This window comes from Odocoileus virginianus, chromosome 21 (genome assembly GCF_023699985.2).
Source record: "Odocoileus virginianus isolate 20LAN1187 ecotype Illinois chromosome 21, Ovbor_1.2, whole genome shotgun sequence".
Classification (NCBI taxonomy): Eukaryota; Metazoa; Chordata; class Mammalia; order Artiodactyla; family Cervidae; genus Odocoileus; species Odocoileus virginianus.
The window spans coordinates 46,026,050-46,037,310 of NC_069694.1; the positions used below are offsets into that span (position 1 = coordinate 46,026,050).

Genomic DNA, 11,261 nt, shown 5'->3' on the forward strand with positions numbered 1-11,261 from the left:
AGTTAGCCTGAGAGGATAAATGAATTTTAAATGAATTTAACCGTTGAGCATATGTTTATGCACTAGACTAAAGAAGCACTAAGACATGTAAAGCCTCAGCTTTGTGTTCCTAAAATTTAGGCAGACCCTCAAAGTACAAGACTCTTCATTTGGCAAAGCACCATTAACACTTAAATACTTAAGTGTAGTGGGTAGTTTGCAAAATGCACGGATGAATGAACTGAGGGTTTTAATAAGAGAAACAGGCTCAAAAATGTTGGGTATTAGGGAAAGAAGGTGCTTCCCTGGTGACTCAGATGGTAAAGAATCTGCCTGAAATGCAGGAGACAAGGGTTTGATCCCTGGGTCAGGAACATCCCCTGGAGAAAGGAATGTCAACCCATTTCAGTATTCTTGTTGGAAAATCCTATGGACAGAGGAGCCTGGCAGGCTACAGTCTATGAGGTCACAAAGAGTCAAACATGATTAAGCGAATAACACACACAAAGGTAAGGAATACAGGCATCTCAAAGACAATGTCGCATGCTTAAAAATAGTTTATATATTCAAAGAATTAATGCTAAAATGCAAATCTTGACAAATACGTCTAATTACTAAAGAATGAAGGGATCTGACTGTAATTAAACTTTTTCTGCATACACAATAAAGGTATGAAAAGAAGAACATAAATTCCTGGCCAACATTCTTTACCTTTTCATTCCAAACCCTTGCAAGTACAGGTACAGAATCACAGTTTATTTACTAAAAAATAGCTGTCCAGGCTAAAATGCTCAAAAAACTTGAGAAATTTACCTCCCAACTCACCAAAGCAGACCCTGCTGCTACACAAGAATTCCATTTCATCTTACCTCATCTTTTTATGTTGCATCTCCTCAACCCAACCATCCCATACCACCACTGGGCAAGTCAGTGCTCTGCTTTTATCCTACCTTTACACTATCCCAAGGTTGGGTCTGCAGTACTGATAAGTGGAAATGGCAAAGAGATAGCTGTCTGCAAACTCAAAAATTTTAGAAAGAATGTTAGTCCTCTAAAATGTAAAGAACAAGGTGATAATATGGAAAATACAGACCTGTGATGCATTTATTAAATTTGGTAGCTTAACTACCTCAAATTAAAAATAAACAATAGTTTCAGAAATCAGATGTGCATTCCTTGAGAGACAAAAACTAAAAATAGTCCTCACAAACAGCCAATTTAAAGTCATGAAATATTGTATTTATTTGAAGAATCTGACTTCTAAATATCAAACACATACTTGCATTAGTACAAGTAATGGTCAATTAAATGCATGAAAAAAATGTATATTACAAAATAATCATTAAATATATTAAACAGTTTTATTTTTCACACAAAGTTCAAAGATAGAATTTCTGTCTTTGAGAAGGAAGATGTGGTTCTCCTCCAAGCTGAGTGAATAAACTGAGCTCTTTTCCTCTGCAGCATCAGTATTTTCAAAACCCAGCTTCCCTAAGTGAGTACATTACCTTGAATCAACGCATGAGGGAAATGAGTCAGAGGGAAATCTGACCACTAAATGTCTATGAGCACCATTTGTGCTCAAAACAGAATAGACTCCCCACACACCTCATTGTAGACATCATGAAGTGACCCCCAGTTATTTCATCCAATACAAAGATTAGGACATCCAGGTGGTGTGCAGCCCTCTCCATCTACCTGATTGGAGTTACTCCTGGCACGGCAATCCACAGTCTAAAAGACAAGCATCTGTCCCACCCCATATCCAATGTACAGTGGTGGGAAAGGAACAGAACAAATATAACTACAAACTTAAATTCAAAAAAAGGGAAAAAATAGAAGTAAACAGCAGGCACTAGTTTTAGCAATGATCAAATTCTAGAGGAAAAATATTGTGTCTACTTGGCAGGGGAGAATTTTAGTAGCTGATTTTAACAACTGTAATATCTAAAAACACACGCTTCACAAATACACGTATAGAATCAAATGTAAAAATGAGATGTTATCAGCTCCATTTACTATTGACTATGATCATTAGGACACAAAATAAGTAAAAATACTTCTTAAGATTATAAGCATACAAAATAACTAATTATAGTTATTTTTCATTAACTATGCAGACTTTTCCTTTAACATTCTGCATAGCAATTCAACTGCTTATGTTAACATACTGAAAGGTACTGTATCTTCTTAGGTTATTAACATATATTTTAACATTCTGCCTAAGTGTTAAAAATAAAACTTTTAATATAGAAGATTTAAATATTTCAGAAAATTGTGTTTCTAGGTTTTATAAGTATGAATATAGGAAGGAATTTTTTAGGCAGTTTTCCTTTTTGTTCTTGGATTATTGGAAACCTTCTTTCAGACTTGGAAATCCAAATTCATAGTAAACCAAAATTAAGCAACTGCTTTGAAAGTTCTTTTGACCCTGATATGACAATTACAGTACTTATGCTAGCTGTTCTCCTCAAGCTGAAAAACCTATCACCCCATCTATCTAAAGTTCAAAGAGATGATTGCCTCCTCCCGATGGGTTAACTTCTCTTTGATTTCACCTCCTAATTTCTCTCAGGAATCAAGGGAACTCCAGCAAACATGAATCAATCATTTCCCTTTTTTCCATCAGAGTCCATGAAGATCAGGATCAAGTTTAAAATGTAGTCTACTTACCTCACATAGTAACAAAAGAGCAGACTATTAAGGATAGCCATTTATAGATAAAGGTGAAAGCAGCTAAAACTTATCTAAACATTATATAATTGCTTTGGTACTAATACTCCTCAATGATCATACAAAATTTCATAGTTCAGTACAGGGTTGAGACAACCGTAATTTTTAAATTTATCATTATGCTCATCCTCAAAAACTGTGAGTATATACAGACTATGAGGGTACAGAACATTCACAATAATCCATAATATTATGCCAAGGACATAAGTGTTTCCTTGCTATGTAGACGTAGAGATTGCTCTGTTTATTTTGTCTGTTTTCAACAAAAAACACTTATGTGAAGGCAAGAGAAAATCATGCCCAATTTAGTAAACTATTTTTAAAGTTCACATACTTATTTCAACAAATAAAATTTATCATCTTCAATCAGCTTCACCCTCTTTATTACCAATTGAAGCATTTAGGCTATATTTTAAAATCATGCATAGCTTATTAATTTTTAAACAGCCTTATAAGGTGAAATATTATTAACTATTTATTTACTAATTTAGTAAATAAATGAAAACACAAATATTTTAAGCATCTTGCCCAAATTATGCAGCTTGCTTTTGGTGAAAATAAAGCTCTGAATCCAGAGTATTTGATTCCAGAAGCTACCTATATCTTTGACTAGTAATTTGTGAGATCCAGCTACATAAAATGAAATAAAGGTTATGTATGTCTGTCTCTGACTCTGCTAATAAGCTTAGGAAGCAAAGAATCCTGACACATTCTGATATTGTAACCTTTAAAGTATGGATAGTATATATTGCATTTGGTGGTTTTGAAGTAGATGAACTACTACCATCAAACATTTCAAAACATGTAGAATTTTCAGAGAAGATCCTGACCAGTTAGATGCTGAAACATCTTATGAGGTCTGGTTACCCCAATAAATAAATGTCAGTCCTGGTTCTTAGTCTAAGCCTGCAGCATCCCAGAGTTAACTCCAAATTCAATAGTTGAGTAATATTAGCAAATCTCACAAGCAACTGGAGAAGATATCAGAATACTAGCTAACTAGCATATTAGCTTCCTACATGGAAAAACAATTATTCAGGAAATTTATTGAGAATGGAATCAGAACAAGAGTTACAGTCATTTTCTTTTATTAGTTTTCTGTTTTTCCTTGGACAATTCTTTAACTATGACTAAGACACTATTGATGACTATAACATCTGTTCTTTTGAATCCTCAAAATGCTACGCCCCAGTTTCATTTGTCAACAAATAATTTCACTACAATATAGCAAAAGATTAAAGAATATATTTATCAGGTGCCTTGGAAAGAACACCTCTGTCTGCATGGGAAAATTTGGAAGAAAAAAAGGAGATGTATAGAGAAAAATTTTCACAGGAGAGGTGATGCTTGAGCTGAATCCTCAAAGATAAATCTCTTCTCCAAGGAGAAAAAAAAGTGAAGCACAGAGAACAGAGTGTACAGGGCCAAGGAGGCCTAAATAATCTACATTTTCCCCACTAACTTTTAAATTACTCTTAAAGTTAAAAGTAAAGAAAGCTAACAGTACATCATTAGGCAACCCTAAAATTATCTCGAGGCTTGACTATGCCAAATAATAAATCACTTCCACTAGGCAGAGCCAGTTAATTTTTATAACATCAATTTAGATTCACACTAAGTGCCCTCCTCACATTCTCCTTAGGTTCTTCCAACCATGCATCAACGTCATAAGAATGGATGCTAATCTGATTACAAATGATCAAGGCTTTTCTCCTCTGTAACATTTCAGATCAAACTCAGAGTCCAGTGTGTTTTCTAAGTCAGTATAGGCAATTAAAAAAAATTTTTTTTAGAGATTCTAATTTTTACTTGAAAAATAAAAACAAAAAACTAACTATATATTGGGAATTGAACTACTATATTTTTTCTTCCACCCATGGTTTCTGGCCAGTAACGTTCTATCAAACACTGTAATAAGACAGTGTACTGAATCTAAGCAGATGACCAGTAAATCTGTTTGCTATCTCCTACTCCTGCTAAGCTAGACCATGAAACACTATTTTGGTAGGATTATTTTGACAGCCAAGCAGGAAGCACAGAGCCCCTACCCCAAACCTAAGGAGCTGATTTACATAGAAAGGGTTTTAAGCAAACCTGCACAAACAGGAACATGGTCTAAGAAAAGGATATCTTTTAGACTACTTCCAGCATACATTCATTGGCACCCAGTAAAATGGACCACCAAGGTAGAAAGCATTTTAGCTTTCACAACACTAACAGCTAAAAAGCACACAGCATATAATACTTTGATCTTGAAGTGGGTAATCATGGAAGTTTGAAGACTATATCCACTAGGTTGGCCTGAGTATTCACCTACAAAAATATTTTTTTTTTCAAAACAGGTGAACTAGGGTTATAGAAACAATGGGACAACATCTGGACCTCTAGAACACAGTAATACAAACACAGAACATGTTAAGACTAGGAATTCATTTTCACATTAGCTTTTAGGTAAAGGAAATCTCTGTAAGTTGATTCCTACTAGCTGTGATGGTAGGATTTTCAGAAATCTTGAGATGGGCAGCTAGCTTGAGTTAACCCCTAGGTAATTACTCTCAGTCAAAACGCCCACTGAGGCTGCAGGACTGTGATCCATATAAAGAGCTGAAAAGCCTGATGGGATATGCAAGGCCGGCTCGGCCAAGAGAGTTGGTGATTGTGGATTTTCCCAACACAGACACTCCGACATGAATGCTGGGGACAGGAATCCCAGGTGGAATGCTGGACTTGGGTTTGCTGCAGGAGCCAGACTCCGAAGTCTGAGAGAGGGGTCTACTCGGGGAGGAGTACTAGGGTTACCAAAAACAAGAACGTCTTGTCCCAGGAAGGTCAGGTAATTTTCTTCTGACCCATCAATACTTAACATGAATGAGCTGCAGAACAGAATCAGTATGTATTCTTCTGACATCATTAGCCAAAGCCTCTCCCACTCTATTGAGTTGGTGATGTCCAGGAAGAGCCCACGGCCTGGAGGTGGGGCCTAGGGCCACAGATTGTTCTGGGAGGCTGGCACAGAAGATGATTTTCACAGTGAAGTCACCACTAAAACACTGTTCAAGTCCAGTCCGTGGCCCTCTCTTTCTGCTCAATAGCCCAGAAACATTTCTTTAAAAGCCAGGAAATCTGTAAATGTGAGCAGCATGTTGGAAATGTCACCAGCCACTTCATCTTTATGGTGCTGTAAAGTTGTAGTGAAAGCCGCCATGTTAAATCCAGGAATCCGCTCCAACTGCTGTACTTCTATATGCTTTTCTACCAAAGAAATATATTTATTAAAAATAGGCATGTAGGTTAGCTTATTCTCTTCTGTGTCTTCAAACTCCCGGTAGTACTTATCCATGAAATTCCTCTGTAATAACTGGAACTCGTCATCCATGATAATGTCCTCTAAATATCCAACCATAGCATCAAATTCTGCATCCAACGCGTAAGAGAAGGACAGCGCGAAGCTCTCCTCCTCTAGGGCATCCATCGCCACCGCCGCATCCACTGCGCGTGGGACAGCGGACTCGCTGGCCTTCTACCCCTGCCTGCGACCAGAGCGCAGCCTCTGCTTTCCTCTCCAGAGCTCCCACTGGCCCCCGGGAGGCCTCGCTGCCAAGGCCACGGCCGGCTCACGGCCCAGCCGGGCAGCGCCTGCGCCCAACGCCCCGGCCTCAGTCTCCCTGTCTGCGGACACATGCTGGCCGGGCCTCGCAGTCCTGGCAAGGCCTCACTAAGCTCCAAAAAAAATTTTTTTAATTATTTTACACTATTTGTACAAGCTATTGGAGCTACTGGATACATAACATTTTATTTTAACCCAGCAACATTAATGAAATCATTTTTGCTTCAGGAAGACTTTAATGTAAAACAGATGAACTTACTGCATGTCTGAGACTAATTTCTTAAGATTAGGGATGAAATGAAGGAAAAGACGAGAGTCAGGTATGAGTAAGGAGATCAAAGACTTGAGGTGGAGGGGGGAAGAAAGATACGGAGATCAAGAAAGTAATGACATCAAGTTCACAATGAGGTGAAGATCATGTATGAAGTAAAGGTAATGAATCCATGTCAGAGTGCCCTTCCTCAGAACCTTTTCTACTGCTCCTGAGTAGATTACTAATACTTATGTCCATGAGATAACAAGAAAAAAATAATTCCAAGGCACTATTCCAACACCAACAAAATTTTCCCATATTTGTCATTTATTAATATTTAACAGATATATGCAATATAAAAATAGCTACAAAGATAGATAAAATAACTTTGCTAAATAACTATATTAACTAGGGTAGTCTTCCTTGGAATTATTACTTTTTAATTCAATATTACAGTTAAAACTTTGAATAGATTTTTAAAGGATGAAGTTCAGCACAGAAATTCCACACCACATTCTAATATTTTCAATAAAATTATTCTAATAAGCTATCCTAAAGTTAGGAGTTTGGAATTAACATATACACACTACTATATATAAAAAAGATAAACAACAAGGACCTTCTGTATGGTGCACAGAATTATATTCAATATCTTGTAATAACTTAGAAGAGAATCTGAAAAGAACAGATATATATGTATAACTGAATTGCTTTGCTGTATACTTTAAACTAACACAACACTGTTAACTAACTATAGTTCAATTTTTTAAAAAGCTATCCTAGACATAAGATTAAAAAAAAAAAAAAGAATGGGTTCTGTCCTTATCCTTCCTATTGAACAAAGCTCTTCCATTTTCGCTTATGACTGGGAAGACAATAATCAAAATATTTATTGTTCATTCTCATTATACCAGCACTTGTGTCAAGCACATGAAATATCATTAAGAACAAAATAGAGTCTGAGACATCATAGAACTTATAGTCAAGTGAAGGAAACAATACTCAAATAATTACATGGATATGCATTTAATGATTGCCATGGAAGAGTTGTGAAGGAAAAATTCACAGTAAGAATACAATTGGAGAAACATAACCTCATTTGAGAGCACAGGGAGGATTCCTGAAAAAGCGACATTTAAACAGAAACCTAAGCTGATCCTGATTTAGATTATCCTTAAGAAAATGGGAGATTCGTTTTTTAGGCAGAGAAAAAAAGTGTATACAAATTCTCTGAAGCAGGAACTTGTCTTGCTTGTGAAACTAAAAGGTTATCAAGGCTCCAGAGGTAAATACTGAGGGAGTATGACATGAGAGGAAGGCAGCACCATAAGCTGGCTGCTCTGCCTCTGCCTTTTGTGACTTCTCAGGTGATAAGTACTTACCCCATAAAACCCAACTCACAAATTCTTACATCAGTCTCTGAGAGAGAGGTGAACTCTAAATGAGGATCAGCAAAGAATCTCCAATATCCTCTCCATTTCCCACAGCTCCACAGAGACTCTCGTTGTGGTTATCATGTTTTAATTCTAATGACTACTTATCTTACAAGACAACTCAGGAGCATTTGTCATATATGATCCCTTCCATCTTGGGATGCTTCTTTTGGATCAAGAAACTTCAGCCATTTGGTTTTCTTCCAATCTCACCATCTACACATCCTAGTCTGCTTGATGCTCTTCTCAGTGTACATTTGGATACCTGTGAAAATGTATCCAAAGCTAAGTCTTAGGCCCCTTTCTCTTCCCTATCAATATATCCTCCCACCCAGATTCATCATTTTAAATATTCCTATCTCCTAAATCACTGCTTCTGGCTTTGACCTCTCACAGTTCTAGATGTGGATATACAGTTTGACAGCTCTACTTGGATGGAATCTTCACACAAGCATCTCAAACATAATATGACCAAAGAGAACTTCATTTTCCTGCTGTATTATAAGATCTAATATTTCAAGTGCTGTCATGACATCTTTGAGCTTCACAGGGCCCCAAAGTTCTAGCTGTGAGTTCCCTGCTCTTGCCAGAAATGCTCCTACCCAATAGAAAATGTCTCCCATCTTACTAGATCCCTATCAGCTGAACCAGCTACCCCCACCTTGTCCTCAAGCTGACAAAATCACCTGCCTACCAACTTATGAAATTATTTAACCAAGCTAATCATATCCTACTTCAGGAACGAGGGCAAGTCACCCTCTTGTTACTAGAAGACCTACTTCCACAGCCCCTTCTGGTTGACTGTGGCCCGGAGTGCAGCACCTGTTAGACCCGGCATGGCATGTGGTATCCTCTTCCCCTGGGCTGTGAGAATACATGACTAATAAGTCGTCTATGTCATCTGTCTAGTGTCAGGTGTTGTTATTTGACCACCTTCTATGATTTGGGACATAGGAGCTCTCCTTCAGCCATGGAATGAATAGGACATGGTCATAACATCCCCAAAATGAATTCCTTCTGATCCACATTTTAATATATAGTGCTACCATCCAACAAGTTGCTTAAGTCAATAAGCTATCTTCTACAATTTTCTTTCCCTCTTACATTTAATCAGTTTGCAAGTCCTATCAACTTTGCCTCAAAAATGTAACCCAAAACTGTTTCTTTCCACCTGCATTGCCTCTCATATTTAGCTAGCATTATCTTTCTCCTAGGGCTTCCCTGGTGGCTCAAATGGTAAAGAATCCACCTGCAATGAAGGAAACCTGGGTTCAATCCCTGGGTTAGGAAGATCCCCTGCAGGAGGGCATGGCAATCCACTCCAGTATTCTTACTGGGAGAATCCCTGTGGACAGAGGAGCCTGGTGGGCTACAGTCCATGGGGTCACAAAGAGCCAGACATGACTGAGCAACTAAGCACAGCACAGCATCTCTCACCTATATCAACCCAGTGACCCCCTATCTGGACTCTTAGCCTTAACTCTTACTATGAAAATTCATTATTCATGCAATAGCCAGTTTAAAAATTCTAGTAGTTTTCCATCATATGTAAAACAAAATATAAATTCTTCTCCTGACTTACAAAGTCTTACATGATTTGATTCTGCTTACTTCCTTGATTCATCTGGACTTATGCTTCACATCATCCACTCTGTTTCAGCAACAGAACTAAATTCTTCTCTCCCTAGAATTCTTGCCTTTGGGTTTTTAAATTAGTTTCTTTCTGCCAAGCAATACCTTCATTCTGATCTTGTCATGGCTGCTTAATTATTGTCAATCAGATCTCAGTTAAAATATTTCTTCTTAGATATATTTCCTGATCTCTCAGTCTCCACCTTATCACCTCATACATTTTTTGATCTGATACCTTGCTTGTTGATTTATTTACTCATTTACCTGATAACTGTCTCCCATATCAGACTGGGAGCTGTACCTTGACTGGCTTATGTACCAAGGGAATCTCAGTACCCAGGGCCATGTCTAACATATAAGGAAAATTAATACAAAATGGCTAAAAGAATAAATGAATGAAGCAAAGGAACGCAGCTGTTAAAGTATAAAGTTTGGATAAATACAGCCCATTGTTCCAATCCTGCTAGCTTTGTGATCTTTCTGAATCTTAATTTTCTTCTGTAGAATGAGGAAAATAACTGTTTCACAGGGGTTTCCTGTGAAACTCATATTATGAGTTTCATGTTTCTAAACAATTCCTAAAATGCAGTACCTACATAATAATAAAAACTGTTATTAAACAGACATGGTCAACTGCAGTCAGCCTCTAATAACTTTTGAGACAGCACACAGAGGAAGTAAAATTGGAATTATGAAATTCTAATTTACTGAGATTACTTGACTCTTAGTTTTTTAAACAGGATTGAATAGAACTTATATAACTTCCTTGTGAGTATCTAGTCAAAATCCATTTTTAAAATTATAACAAAATAAATAAACTGTAAATAAGAAGCATGTACAAGAGACAGTTTGCCCTTTATACTTTATTAGACTGAGTTCTAATCTTGTTTATTTTTAAATCATATCTCCCAAACTCTGTTTAAGCCTCAGTACAATTGTATAGAAATATACAAAAGTTATGGTGCTATAGCACCACACTGAAAATTTTAAAAGATCCTTGTGATCACAAGAGTGAAACAAATTAAATATGCAGTTTTAAAAAGCTGAAACACAGTTTAACTTGCCTCACTCTTTTGAACTACGAATGCTATGTATTTCACATTATTGAGAAATGATTCAGAGTATGTATTTAACAAAATTTGTTAACAAGAAGAAATTAATTTTATCATGAAACATTATTTTCTTTATAGATTTATGTGTAATACGTATACTGAACATTTGTTAGAAAAAGATGTTGAGCATTTTCCCCCAAATTATTCTGCTTCACACCATCTCCAACATAAAACATATAATGTACTATTTGATGATAGGAAGTGTTCTATTTTAGGTTACAGGGCTATGTCAAGTCCAATAGGTCACCACCAAAAATAAAATCCAACAGTGAACTCAAGATTTAAGTAACATTTGAAAGCAATTACTGACATTCTTTGCATGGGATTTGAAATCTATTAATGCTGTATAGTACTCCCTTGTTCTATGGTTGAACATGGGATATTTCCAGTGTTTGGACATTACAAAGAATGATGCTATGAAATATTCTTGTATTTGTCTCTAGGTGCCTTCATCATAGAGTTTTAGGGCATATGTAAGTTCAGCTTTAGTAGGTACTGTCAAAAGTGGTTGC

At 36.7% G+C, this 11,261-nt stretch overlaps 1 pseudogene; it reads right to left on the reverse strand.

Annotated features, from left to right (window-relative positions):
* Window positions 1-5,692: 5,692 nt before the first annotated feature.
* Window positions 5,693-6,184, reverse strand: LOC110144405 (ADP-ribosylation factor-like protein 2-binding protein pseudogene; annotated as a pseudogene).
* Between the last annotated feature and the right edge of the window lie 5,077 nt (window positions 6,185-11,261).